Source organism: Electrona antarctica, assembly GCF_951216825.1.
Source record: "Electrona antarctica genome assembly, chromosome: 20".
In the NCBI taxonomy this organism is placed as follows: domain Eukaryota; kingdom Metazoa; phylum Chordata; class Actinopteri; order Myctophiformes; family Myctophidae; genus Electrona; species Electrona antarctica.
In genome coordinates this window covers 19,393,595-19,409,541 of record NC_136801.1, presented here as the reverse complement: position 1 = coordinate 19,409,541, position 15,947 = coordinate 19,393,595, and positions in this window count along the sequence as shown.

The window sequence follows — 15,947 nt, the reverse complement described above, 5'->3', positions numbered from 1 at the left end:
TAGAAAACAACCTGTGAAATTATAAAGCAATAAACCACATGGCTGAGAGGCATGGTGAGACACGTTGCACAGCGGAGTGTCTCCAACTGCTCTGAAAACCAGAGCGGTTTCTCTCTTTTTGGTGCTTTGTGGCAACTTTACAGCAACACTTTACTTTCAAAGTGTTTTATTCTTGACTTTTTACTCACTCACTCACTCACCAGCCAAAATGCCACCTTCTCCCCCAAACGTTTGAAGTTTCAGCCTGAAACGGCAGGCTCCGAGTTTTAGAACCAATCAGAAAAAAGGGTTGCATCCCTTCAGGCGATGGGACGGTAGCTCTGCTACACGCATGAGTCACACGACGCATGGACTTTGTTTACAAGGCAGACAGTTGGCCAGCTCTACCAGTTTACTGCTATGTGGCTTATTTCTAACGTATAATGTTTTCAGATACATATTTTAGCTTGATGATTAAGTTTAAAACGAGTTGATACTGTCTTGATGTAATCTTGAATGAGACTAAAAACGGAGTAGTTCTGTAATCAAAACCACCTGTGTTTGGACGGATGCACAGCAATGGGAATTATACAGGTGGTGAATGAAATCAAGCTTCATATTTTATCATGCCTCTACACGACTTTTGAATTAAAAAAAATAATCTTTTTTTCTTGCCATCCATTGTATGGTATGCCCATATGATGACTACGGATATCGTCTAAAAGTGTGAAAAACATATTTTTCATTTCACTAGGTCTTTAACCCATCGGCTTTGTTCAAATGTAGGCCTATATGTGTCTCACGTGTGAATTCCTCCGATTCCCTCTCAACACGCCAATTGAGTTTGTGATTATTTCGTCTGTTTCAGCACACTACTTAATAAATAATGACTGGATTGATTTTTCCTCTCTCCCAATCGCACTCCATCTCCCCGTCTTTCACCATCTGTGCCTGTGCCTCACTCTGTCCCGCAAAATATAATTGTCACAGCGCGCCATGATTGTTCCTGTGCTCACCCACCACGTCCGTTATGGACATGCCCATCGGCTACGTCTTTCAAGGAACGCTGCCTCCTGCAGCTATCAGTTCTGTATCAAATCGCAGTTCTGTAACAAACTGTCTGACAACCTAGTGGCATTCATATGTTATTTTGGACTAGCAGATGCTTGAATGCCCGATCAATATAGTGAAGAATGATATGAGTTTTCAGAGTGGTCCTTGAGCGGGTCCCTTGCAAAATGAGGAACAGTTTAAACACTTCACAATTACAGTTTCTGCCTATTCAAAGATTGCCCAAAAAATAAAAATAAAAATAAATCTTCTCTTATGGGCACAAAATCTTTTGAGATCAGGGTCCGTGGTCAAATACAATCAATCCTGGGGTTCTTGACATGAAAATGTTTAAGAACCATTGACATAGTGGGTGGAAATGTGGGATGAAATGTGACAACGGGTCATGATGAGACCCATCATGACATTAATAGATTACCGTTTACATGACAAGCACACTAAGTGGGTGCGAAGTCAAGGCACCCCTTAACATGGTGGACATGACAGAGTGATTCCCATCCTGCCGCCTCAACTCACAGACTCAACCATCCAAAACACGCTCACACACCACCCACCATGCACACTCTTATCAGACCACATCACACATGGCATGTGAAGAAGCCGACCGACCGCAACGGAAAAGAGGAAAAACTAGGCATCAAAGCTCTAGCTGCAGTTTGTCTCCTAGTGTGGAGGAAGAACATGTACCGTGTCCATTACATATATACACAACTTGTTTTATGTTGTGTGTAAGCCATGCATGTGTCTTAACCGGACACGCATGTCGGAGCCACAGGTGAGTCCAGCCACGTATGTCGGACTGTTGGTATACGTCGGACTATATGCATGCACCCCCTTGACACGCGAGTCATATCGGCGTGCAGTGCAGTCTCAATCTCAGGAGCACATACTGTAACTTTCATACAAATGCGTCACAATACAATAGACAAGACATGCATGCCGTGTCACACACACACGCACACACACGCGTGGCGTTGTCCATGGTGCAGTAGCACGGTGCTTCAGCCCACTCCTGAGTTGCCATGGCAGGCTAGGGAGGCAGCATAACAACATGAGCGAGAGTGCAGGAAACATCAACATCCTTTCTCTTCTCTTCTCTCCTGACAGGTTTGCAGCAGGCAGCAGCAATACGTAGAGGCCCCGCGGCCGCCTGCAGCAGTATTGAATATCTGTCATAACCTGATACATTAGAAATCAATGTGTTGTCTTGTGTGTACATACTGTAGTTAACAAGAGGAGGAGGGAGCTGTAAGTTTCTCTCAAGGCCATGTTGTGTATAGTTTTACTGTATGTATGTACTCGGTTGCTTGAGTGCATGCATGTATGTATGGATATGTGTATGGTATGTACATGTACGCAGTATAAGCTTGGGTGTTTTAGTTGGTTATCTGTCTGATCATTGTTTGTGAATTGTCAGGTTCATTGTCTATGGTAAATGAAATGTAAAAGTGTCCTGTAAGTCCATAATGGGCACAGAAAGCATCTGTGTCGCGCGCGCACGCACGCACGCACGCACACACACACACACGCACACACACACACACACACACACACACACACACACACACACACACACACACACACACACGTCGGACTATATGCACCCCCTTGACACGCAATCTCACGTGCGTGTACACGAGTGTCTCCGCTATGGCTTACAATTACTGCAAACAGCAAAAAAACACACAAACATATTATACAAGTTAAAATGAACGGCAATTAACAATATGCCATTGTTTGTGTGAGAGCAGTTCAGAGCCACTCCATGTTTGATGGCCAGCAAAGTGAGCCATCATGCTGGGCATCTGTTACAGAGACTTGCCTCTTCACTACTTTAACTCAACTTCAAGTTTACTGACTCATATCACAAGTTGTAGGTGTGAAAGATTGGGTGGGATTATTTTCCATTACAAGCTTTCACATAATTGCAGTTGCCAATTACATCTGAAAAGCGTGTCAAATAACACAACAATCATATGAAATATGCATAAGATGTGCACTCAATGTGCAAAATAAATAATAAATAATACGGAGTACACTCAGTCTCTTGTGCAACACCACTTAACAGCAGAGGTATGAAATGTGTATATTCAGTCACATATTAACAGTTATAAAGGGATAGTGCTAGTATAACGGCAATGAAGTCAAATCTCAGTATAGGCCATATACGCTATACATAAAGTGATAGCTTGACGGCCTGTGTCACAAGGAGTGACATTCCGACAGGGCTCAGTGCCCTGTCGGAATGTCTATTGTAAATGGTCCCTATAGTGAAATCGTAAAATCTTCTGGTTCATAAAGGCTTCCAGAGCTGAAGTTCGGCGAGTCAGGATATCTGGAGGACGTGCACGAGTTCCAACTCGCGATGCTCGGAATGACAATGTGAATGTATGAAGAAGGTTATGTTGTCAGAAGTAGTATGCATTGCTCTTTAGTCTTTTTCGTTCCGTTTTGGATACTGTGATATCACCTGCCTATGGACAGTAGTCCAATAGTGAACGTGAACATATTTTTGCCTCGGTGGTGAGTGTATTTGTATTTGTATTTGATGTTCCGCTCCAAATCATGCTCTGGACCATCCACCCTCTGTAGTGCACAACGGGGTAAAACATTATGTCAACGACTCACATTGACTTAGTACCGTAGCAGGGCCTGGCCGACTGCCCTGCCCACTGTGGGGAAGGAGGCGACAGTAACGGTTTACTGGCATCGATCTTGTTACAGCACATATCTACAACCTTCTGGTAACGCAATTACACCGGAGTGATGTGCGCTGGCCTCTAAGTGGTGCTTCAGCGGTAGGCGGCCTGCTATTGGCTGGACATTGATAATACTGTGCCTTGAGTGGCACAGTAGTCTCTCTCTCTCTCTCTCTCTCTCTCTCTCTTCTCTCTCTCTCTCTCTCTCTCTCTCTCTCTCTCTCTCTCTCTCTCTCTCTCTCTCTCTCTCTCTCTCTCTCTCTCTCTCTCTCTCTCTCTCTCTCTCTCTCTCTCTCTCTCTCTCTCTCTCTCTCTCTCTCTCTCTCTCCTCTCTCTCTCTCTCTCTCTCTGGCCGTGCACAGGGTGTCATCCTTGTGTTGTATTTGCCTCATTGTCTCTGTTCCGAGGAGGGAAACGGGCCTGCTCTGTATCCCCACATTCTGCCCTTTGCTCACTCCAAGGCAAACCACGAAGATCCCCAAAAGAGCTGATTCTTCATCTTCTCCTTCCACTTATTTGTGCTGTTGCTGCCTCTCTCCCTTCGGCTGTACCTACATCTGCCCACCTCGACTTGGAGTTCTGCAGTCCTTTGAAGGTCCTCTTCTGAGAGTATGCCAGTTAAAATATTCAGAAGTGGTTGGATGACGGAATGAAGAACTGGGGGGTCTCCACATGCACCCCTCCTCCCACCACCACCCACCTACCTACATCACAACCCCCATCTATCTTGCAGATCCTTTGACCTGTGCTAGCAACGCGTGGGCCTCAATTATTTAACTGTTGAAGTCTTCAGTCCCCTGCTCCAATCCTAGCGTATCTGGTGTGTGCACGTGTGTGCGTGTGTGTGTACACACAGTAGTTACAAATACATAGTTCTGAGCTCTTGGGAGCAAAGTGGAGCCAATAGTGAAGTCAATGAGAGCCGGGTGGAGAAGCGTATCAATAAACAACAAATAATCAGTTCAGGAACATAAATAAAGACATTTTATTGAGGTATAATCTAACAAACACATACTGGGCTGTTTGGGCTGTCATCGGGACTACAGGAGTTGATAGCATTGCGATGGCAGCCTTGTTTTTGCGTTGCTATATCAGTGGTATGTCAAGGACCACCCAAAATGATATGCCAACCCGCCATCTCAAAATATTTTGGTGAAGCAATCGTCGGTGCCATGTTGACAGTTTAATATTATAGAAATATGTTTTTGTTTGTTTACCCTGACATTACTTACCCACACCCCTACTGTGCTGTCAGTCACAATTCAAAGAATGACTGCTACACAAGACCCTTCAGTTAAGGTGAAACAATTGATGATGACCACACATCACTGCTGGCAACAACATTGTAAGTGGTGTGTGTGTGTGTGTGTGTGTGTGTGTGTGTGTGTGTGTGTGTGTGTGTGTGTGTGTGTGTGTGTGTGTGTGTGTGTGTGTGTGTGTGTGTGTGTGTGTGCGCTGCGTGCATACGTGCGTGCGTGCAGAAAATAATCCAACTGTGTATTGGCAAAATTCACAAACTGACAACTGTATGAACTAAACAAATCAAACAAGGACAATGTAAATAGCTCAATACAAGTCAGAACACAAAATGCACTTTTAATCACTAATGCAGTGTCAGAATTATTCAAACTGTTCATGACAAGTTTTTTTTTTTAAATAATTGTTATCCCACAATTTTGTAACCCATTTTCCACCCCTGTGTCAATTATCTAATGTGATCCTGGGCTCTACACACCCTCCACCAACCTAGTCCCCATATATGGGGGACATGGGGAGAGCAACAGACTTGAACTCATGGTTCCTTCATGCCTGAGTGTCCAAGTTGCTCCTTTACACCTGACAGGGGGGAGTTTCCCTGGTTGGACGTAGCGCGTGGAAGGAACACGTTATTCCAACCAGTTCCTTTCCCCTCCATCAGGCGCCCCGGCTGGTCAGGAGGAGGCAGTTTAGAGACTATCAGTTTAGAGGATTACTGCATGTTTTTTGTGAGGGTACCTACCCTAGGGGACACGGGGAGAACATGCAAACTCCACACAGAAAGGCCTTGGCTTTCGCCAACCCCGCCTCGGGTATGGGCACTGATGACGCGGAGGAGGAAACACGCCGCCAGCACCCACAGCGCCCCGAGCGGGAATCGAATACAGGACCTTCTAGCTGTGAGGTGACAGCACTACCAACTGTGCCACCGTGGCTCCATGATACGTGTCTTTAATACTTGCTATTATGACCTGCGCAAATGTGATGCATAGCCAGGAACAGCTTCTGGCAGCATTCCTGTGGCATTCTGTAGTGGACATGTATGTATATCATGTATACATGTATGTATACATGTATACATGTATGTATACATGTATACATGTATGTATATCTATTCAGTAACAGTTGTACAAAAAAAATCACCCACTCCTGTACAGTCTGTGATGCAACAATAATGTTTTGTTGCCTTCATCAAACCTGCCTTTGTTGCCTTCATCAAACCTGCCTTCAAAAAAGTGTGTCCTTTATTGAGCAAGTGTAGACGGTATGTGGGTTCTTATTACCGTGTGCGCCACCAACGCACCTGTACCTTGTGTGCAAATAACTTTGGTTTACATATTCCACACAATTAACATTTTTATAAAAACAGGGGAGAGTTAAATACAAAACAAGACAGATGAAGGAGTTTTAAGTAACACAAATGACGGTACTTCCCCTCTTGACACACAGCTCTTTGTGACTGACACTGCCATCTGACGCCAAGTGTCCCCAGTCTAATTATTTTTCATTACACTAAGTGGCATTCCAAGTGCTTTGTTTTCTTAAGCTCAGCAACAAACTGGAAAAGCTGGAACCCACACGGGTTTCTCATGTTGAATTGATTGGAAATGATGGCGTTAAATGACATGTTCTAAATTCAAATGGTATCAAATGACACGGTGGGGTATGTGAGGCACCAGACCCTAATGAAAATGGAGATCGCTCGCCTGGAACCCCAGCTGTGTGGCCACTCAAGCTTCCACAGCCACCACGATGTTTCCCCGCTATCAATTTATGGAGAGGAAAAAATTCTGGAAATAATGGGAAATGAATTGCAGCTTGAGAATTGCACTCAAAATTAATGCAAATGGGGAAAGCTGTTAAAAAACAGCGATGCCTATTCTTTGGGTGCCGCAGCGCAGAATGACCAGCTCTCGTTTCATATAGTCGTTCGGTGTAAAGCTTTTATGTCGGACACCAGATTTTTTATATTGGCTAGCATGGACTATTGCAGGCCCTGGGTATAGCCAACTCGGCCTGGCGGAGAATTGCACTCTGAGGAGTTTTCTTTTCTTTTCTTCTTTCCCCCCCCCCCCACAGAATAAAACATTGCAGCCACCTGAATTTACATTAGAAGAGCAGTTTTAGCTTGATTAAATTTGCCTAAAGAGATGTGGGGGTGCAAAGGAGGATGTGAAATGGAAGTGTGATACAGTCAGGGTGCTTGACGTTGCCAAGCTGTCTGCCTGGAGAACACTCACAATTATCTACAAAAATATCTCTGGTGTCATTTGGAAGGCACAGAAAGTGAAAAACAACAACTCGAGTGCTCCCTATTTACAGTTTGTAGGAATCGCAATTATGTAGAACCCTGACTGTTTCGTCATGTGGTCTGACGCCAGTGGAGGCGTCGGAACACTGAAAGCAAAATGGGAAGGAAGTTGAACTGACTAGTAGAACACTCATCACTCGCCTCATTTCCTCATTTGCAGTACTTTTCCTGAGAGGAGATGAACAACAAATTAAGGAGAGCAACAATGTTGTAAGATGTATTATACACCATCACAGACCAGCATGGACAACCAAACCATACTACTCAGAGACTGTAGAAGAGATGCCCTACCAGGATTTGTAACGGATGCTTCATTTCCTCCTATTTTGGAGGAAGGTCTCCTCGAAAATGTCTGATCAGTATGGAGCATGCTCAGCTCCGGACTAATAGTATTTTAATAAGATTTTTCTAATTTGATACCATTAACAAACACGGAAAGAATCCTATTGATCGGATTATCAAAAGGTGTAAACCACCCCTCTCAGAAATCAGAATATAATTATAAAATTGAGGTGTTTACATGATCATTTTCAGTCAGATTTAGCTGTCATGCTGTATCTCTCCTTTCTCTCTCGTGCGCACACACACACACACACACACACACACACACACACACACACACACACACACACACACACACACACACACACACACACACACACACACACACACACACACACACACACACACACACACACACACACACACACACACACACGGATGTTACAGAGCTTCCCTGATGATACAAAAAATAATACTTTAGAGGCATCTTCTCCTTACTCTTCCCTTCTTCTTTCTTTGCTTTCATCAACAGAACCCTCCCTGTGCCGCTATACCGCTTAGTGGCCCACCGGTGGCGCTGTAAGCTATCCGCTGACAGTGGCAGCCAGTCTCTTCGTCAGCGCTCTTAAAAATGTCACTGCTGTAAGAAACTCCTGTCACTCAGTAGGTGTGTTTCCATTAAGCCGTTTTTTTGCACATTAAGGCTCTTGCGCAAAAACTCCTGGATGGAAACACCTCAAAATGCGAATAAGTCTCCATTTTTCGCAAAAACACTTTTGCGCTTGCACTTGCAGGGGGTGGATTTTGGCCAAGCCCCCAGTAAGGCTATCCAACGTTGAAGATGCCACTACCTACTGGTGAAATGTGGAATTGCAGCACTTTAGTGGAGGTGGACGGACGTTCATGACGTCACGTGCGTAAGCCCGGACCTCAAAATTGAGGTCCGGGGCTAGGCTAGGCTAAACTTCCGCTCGCTCGAGCCATTGAGTTGTAATTATACTTCCGGCAGTCTTCCGGGTGCTTCAAAACACCACTGAGCAACTTCCACTGAAATGAATAGCTTGGGGGCGGGGCTAACGCTCCGGTTCGGTCTCTATCCTTTACTATGATTTTGGCCTATATCGAAAAAAGGGAAATGCGCAAATAGGGTATGGAAACACTTGCGGAAAATGTTTTTAATTAGAAAGCATTGAACTCACATTATATCGCTTTTGAACAGTTGAACAGGAAAATAAAATAACGATGGGGAGGCAGTGGAGTGAGCGGTGGGAGGGTGGCTAGGGAGGGAGTTATGTTGTGGATACATATAATAAGGTCCCAATTTACTACTACCCGTCCGATAAATATATCGTGTAGTGTGTTCAAAGATCCATATGAAGTCTGAATCCTCCCGAGTTGATCGGGGCGCTCCGATCATTTTGATATCTGGATCGCTACTGTATGGATGCACGGATGCATGCACACACGCACGCACGCACGCACGCACGCACGCACGCACGCACGCACGCACGCACGCACGCACACACACACACACCCCTTTCCGGACTAAAATAGTGGACTAAACCTTCATATAACCTAGCTGCCTTGTCCCTGCAGGCTATTCGATCCATGCATGCTTCAACTATTCTTATATATTTATATTCATTGCATAAGATAAGCAACCTAAACGTGTAGGCTAGGCTATAGCCGATGAAACACAAGTTATTCACAACTGTTTGCAGGCTGCAATCAATCAATTTACAGTATAAACGACCAGTATGTTCCAATCGAGTCCCGCGACATATAGGCTGCATGTGCCCCGAATATATTAAGACAAGCATTACACAACAAATGATCTTTGTATGCTGACTGTAGGTGTGAATACTGTGAAAGCAGCAGATGCCCGCCGAACTGCTGTAGACTGGTATCAGATTACAGCGCAATATATGGGGTCCCGTCCGTTAAACTGAGAGCACGCACAAAGCGCATCAAATCAATTGGTGTGACCATGGATTAGGCCTGCTTTACATGCGCCTCACTTTACTGGCAAAACAGTGCCTCCTACTGCATATTTCATGAACTTATTTCATATGCCCATCGCATGAATCGCATTTTATCAGGGATGGAAACAACCAACAATGCGCATTTCTTTTTTCGACTTAATGAACATATGCTTCCTATTTTCGCAAAGGCTTAATGGAAACATACCTAATGTTAATAGTATGTCTATACCCTATGGCCAGAAAAATAATATAGGGCCAGTGCATTGATGATATGCACACGGCTGCCATCTTGCCAGCAAGGTGCTACCTAGGTGCAACTTCCCATAGACAGCCCATTCATCCAAACAGAACAGTCCTATCTAATTGTATTAAATAACGTCAAACTCACCAACATTGCAGCTGTACGGAAAGCTTGAATTATCCTCTTTCTATCTACAATGTGTTTGTTTAATACAAATCTACTGTAGACATGTTATGAGCTACTCCCTGTCAATAAATTCCTTGCAGATTATTTTTTGTGCTGGAGTGCCACAACGAAGCTCCCCATGTCTAACCCGTCTCCACACACCATCCACCCTTCCGTTTGCTCTCCTCCTGTGTCACTACTGAGGTAGTCTCGCGTGGCCAGACCGCTGCCTCACACCATTTTAAAATGTTCCTGGTCATACAGTCTGGAGCACGGAAGCTCTGATCATGATCAAGTAATACACAAATGTGAAGCCTCCTCCCCACTTCCGCGCAAATTTATCCAAATATAAATCGAAATCACTTAAGCATAATATAGCTCGCTGCTTAGCAGAAAGGGACATCAAAAATAAAATGTTAAGATATTTTCAAAGATATTTTCGTGAACGGAAATGCCAGCTTCCTTACTCGACTTTCCAGACTCTATATAGCATTCGGAGATTGTGGAATAGTTGTGCTATGTGAAGAGAAGGTGTGCGAGACGTAGATGGATAACGTGTCGTGCACATGTGCCCTGCCTAAGAGGCTGTCTTTATGAGTTAGGTGCACTCGCTTCATCGACACATTTTGTGGGGGGGGTATTTAAGAACCCTGTTGTCAAACTGCCTGTCTCTCTGTCTCCTCCATCCTCAAATCCTCTGAAGAGAGTTGGAGAGAGTTCTGGAATTGCCTCAAAATTGTTTTCATTTGTCCTTTTTCATGCCAGCAGGGAACATGAGGGAACATGCTGTGGTTGTGTGTCACCTGGTTTAAGCTACTGTGCAGGAAGCATCCTGCACCAGTTGGTTTAGTGTTGGCAAATATCACTTTTGAACTAATATTATCGTAATGTCAATTTTTCCATTTTTTACTTCTGGTTTCTTCTTTCTTTCTTTCTTCCTATCCACGTCTGGTCCCGCAGGAGCTGTGTATCTGGAGGGAGGCTTGGAGGAAGCCCAACTGCTGTTTGGACAGCTGCTTTTCAACGGCGATGTAACCCACCAAACACAAAACTGTAGCGAGAGCGTGTGTACCACTGCCTGAACAGAACGTTATGCCTTTCTCTGTTGTCCTCTGGCTGTGAAAGGGCCTATTGAGTTTGCACCGTAGCGTAGCATGGGTCACGGTCAGCACAGCTCACCGTTTATTTTATTGCACCAAAAGGTAGAGCTGAGAAAAAAAGAGAGGATCAGTGACCATGAGCATTGTATGGTGCACCTTTTTCCAAATAATGACGGAAATACACAAACAAGTACAGTACATTTTATGTGATGAATAGAATGTCCTAGACCTCGGGTTTGTCACGAAAATAATCAACAGAACAATGAAACCCATGCAGCGCACATCCGCCAGAGAAAAAAATTGGGGATAGAGTGTGTCAGGATAATGGGACTCATTTTCAGCAATTTGTGGCATACAGTCTCTCTCGGGCACACGCACGCACGCACGCACACAGTAATTGTCTCCGACACAAAAGAAAACCCAGCTGCAAGGAGCATCATGGCCATTGGAACAAAAGATGCCTCCTCTTTCTGACATTTCCACTCTCCTACTGTAATCATCCATTTGATGATGCGTTTTTGTTTGGTGATAGATTTGAGTGACGTGATCAATACGCATATTGTGCGTTTGTTACCAATATACCAATACAACACTATATAATGTCTCTGTTTTGGAGTGGGGGGTTAAAATACAAAATTAAACCAAGGACCGGCAACTTTAAAAATGCAAAAAATAATAATTGCAAAGCCTTTTCCCACTTTTCAATATTTAAGCTTAGAAATTGTTTTATTTAGATAATCAATCAAGGTCGGATGATTAAATATTAGATAGCTTGTTTGTTTTTCTATTGTATTTTGTCTCTTGAGTTTACTCTTTCCTTTCCCTGGTTTGCAGGTGAGAGAATAAACTGAAGTAAACAACACTAATAGGCCTATTCCTGCATCATAATAGACAGTTATGAAAACAAAACACACAATACAATATGTGGCACTTCAGTTCAAGTTCAGTTCAAGTGTTACTTCAGAAAGTGACACTTAAGTTCTATTTCAGTTCCAGTTATGTAGCCTATCTCAGTTCAGTTAAGTAAAAAAAAGAAGACTCTGGCAGCAAGTCTATCCACAGAATAGCAAGTCTATCCACAGTCTCCCTCAACGGATACTCTCTGGTACACTTAAGAATAATGTGTGGGGCTGGCTTTCCATGTTGTCTATAGAACAAATAAATAAATACATAAATACAAAGATGTTATTTACTGAACTGAACTTCCAAAAAAATACAAAATAAATTAAAAGAAAAACTCACCAAAATGTGGTCAGTTTTTTTTTATTATTGTTGGAAGTTCAAACTAGCTGTTTGGTATTTATCTCAAAATCAAATCAAACTAAATTAGTTTGATATGGTCTTCACAAAACAAATCACCAAACAAGTAGTTACTGATTGATTGATTGATTGATTGAAAAATGTATTAACAGTGAATTACAGTACATTTACTACTTCCGAGTTGAAATCAACTCTTCATAACAGTATGTGTTACCTTTCAGGTTCTAAATGAAGTCGTTATGAAAGTATTTGACAATCTGCTAAAGTGTGTAAACAAACATTGAATACAAAAGTGAGGACACAAATTGTGATTGTATGATGATATGATGACATGATGTATGATGATAAGAGCACTCACTTCACACGGGTGTGATTTTTGTCCAGCTTTTGGTGTATGTGCACAAACGTTGTCCTACTAGATTTCATCCAACTAGATGTTTCCTCATCGAATGGCAAGAGTTATTAGGCTATTCTGTGTGTGGTGTCCATGTGATCATACATTATTATTAATTAATACCACGACGCAAATAGAGGCAGATAGGTGCTCATGCAGCAAAGGCACGATAGTCTATTTAAATCATTATGTGAAACTTTAATTGGCCGAGTCTGTCAACATGCTGAGGGACCTAATAATTCAGCTCTGTGTGCAACTACATAGCCTACAAAATAAATACAAATACAAACCAGTGGAATTTGCATCAGCCTAACATAAGCTAAGCAATACAGTTGACACATTCTTTTTCTTTTATATATGTATGTGTGTCGAGTTTATTCCGTGAGTGGGATCATTATAAATATTAAGTGCCGGCCCAGCTTATATTTGTAACTTCATGTTGTGTCATTTATGTATAGATGTTGGTGCTATTATGAAGTTCACTGCCTATACAGTAAATACTCTGTGTTATATAAGAACAGAGATCCTCTTATCAACCAATTACAGTATGTCTCAGGGATGTAGATATTAACACAGCTAATTGGGGGGTAAATGTGTTATACCAATACTATATACCAGGAATGCGAGGTCATACTAGGACATGGTGTGGGGGTAGGAAGTGTCGGGTGACAGAGGAAGGGGCGAGCTATACGCAGGGCAGGATGTGTTCATTCATTCTCAGTACAATGTAACAAACGGGATGACGCGTTTAAGTAAGTCCTTGTAATGTGTTATATGTTCGTTAAATGCTCTAAATTCAGTCATAAATGATGCATCTATGCAGTCGCTATATCTGTGAATTAATAGTATGTATCTTGTGTTTCTCTTGTGTTTGCAGTTATTAGCTAAACGCCACAGTCTCCGATTCCTTTGTAATGATCATCAATGCTATTGTACTAGATCTAAACACGGGCCAGACAAGGCAAATAAGGCTTTATACTGTACACAAGTTTAGTAGAAGTATGTTTGTACGTGTGTGAGTGTGTTATGAGATAATAGTAATAAAATGGCCAAAATCAAGTGATTGTTTACGGGCATTATTGCAACGTCGAGGCTATGTATGTTTGAGTAATATAAATGTTACAATTGGTGTGTGTTAAATCACAGTTACCAGACCTGTTTGTTATAACCCCTTTGCGGAGGGTTTGAATCAGTAATTAAGCAAAGCTATGAAACAGCAAAGTTTAGTTATATCCGTACAATGTGTGTGTTGAAATGGGCACATAGGCCTACATATGATTTTTGAGGAGAGCGCTGGAGAGGTGAGCTCATGGCTTACTTTGACTGGCCAACTTGCAAAGTGCAAACACGCTGATGCCATTCAATAATGTGTTCTATTTTTTTTTAATATAATTAGCAGTGACTGTCAGTCTGCTGTCTGTCTGTCAAACTGTTATGTTTGTGAACCATAGATTACATGCATATAGGCATACAAGCGCAAGCTGCGCGATACATGATCTATTTCGACTATAGGCTATCATTGTCTCCACCAGGCCGAAGGCATGGGGAGAGAGTATGTTTTGCACTCCGTCCGTGTGTCCGTCCGTCCGTGTGTGTGTCCGTCCGTCCTTCCTTCCGTCCATCTGTGTACAGCTAATCTCCGGCACCGTTAACCCGGTCGATGCCAAACTTTGCACACACACTCCCTGGATGCCAACGATGAACCTCTGCCCCACATTTTCCAGAACGGCCTGTTATAGCGCCACCATGAGGCAGCTTTTCACATTTTTACCTAAAACTGCACCGATCTGCGTGAAACGTTGCATGCACACTCCCTAGAGGCCAAGGACAAACCTTTGACCTGCATTTTCCGCATCTGCCTTTTATAGCGCCACCAGGAGGCCGACTTTTGTAAAACACATTTTTTGATATTACTCCTCCAGATTCTGTCCAAAAATCTCACAAATCGTTACACAGTATCTCTATGGTCATGTGCTCAAGTCGGATCTGTCTGATATTTCATATTCCATCCTAATTGGCTTTCACAGTTTGTAAGATTGCCCCGTTTTGAACAATAGCCTCAAATCATGAACGCAGCATGCAATTTACGTGAAATCTTTCACACATTTTCTTACTAGGCTGAGGAATATATCCCACCCTTTTCACATTGGCCTGTTATAGCGCCACCAACAGGTTGATTTTTGCAAAACACATTTTTGGAACAAAATGCCTCAAATCATCCAATTGCCATCAAAGGCATATGAAGAAATGGCAATCGGTAAACATGATCTCTGTAGTCATGTGATCAAGACGAGTCTGTTGGATTTCTCAGATTGTACACTGATTGGCTAAGATTGCCTTCCAAAGTTTTCAGGAGTGGCCCGTTTCGTACAAAATGCTGCACATGTCCTGCTCATCCAGAATTCTATCCTCAGAGATGCTATGAGTGATCTGGCTCTGCATTTCCTCAACAAAATGAAGAAAACTGTTGCAAAAACAAATAAAAAAAAACATCCTCCTAAACATTTTGCCAAACATCACACACACTCCTATCCTCCTGGTGGAGACCTGTGCCCGGAAGGGCACTTTTTCTAGTTTTTTGATGTGCTGACCAATGTTGTGGACATAGCCTACATATTTTATTTGAGGTTTGGGGACTAATTGATTCAGCATTAAGACTAAAGCATTCTAAATAAATATACGCATGCCTTGATCACTGGTACGGCACCCTCAGAGCTGGTGTGGAAATGAGCGGATTTTACAACCAACGTCCGACAACGTCAGGGCCAAGTTCAAATGATGAATTCCACACGTAACGTGGGAATGCTCGTAAATGTCCGTACGCTCACGATATGAGCGTAAACGGCGTTGTGAATCTGGCCCCAGGATTACTGCATGTTTTTGTGAGGGTACCTACCCTAGGGGACACGGGGAGAACATGCAAACTCTACACAGAAAGGCCCTTTCGCCAGCCCCGCCACGGGTATGGGCACTGATGACGCAGAGTCCCCAGCGGGAATCGAACCCAGGACCTTCTAGCTGTGAGGCAACAGCACTACCGACTGTGCTACCGTGCCCCCAAAGCAGTAGGCTTAACAGTTTCCCTGCCTAGGGCGAGAGTGGGTGAGATGAATTTATGATCACAGATCGCCTAGGGCGGGTTTTTAATGTTTAATATTTTTTTACCGGCTCTTGGCGTCATCGTCGCCAGGCAACGCTTGGCTTCC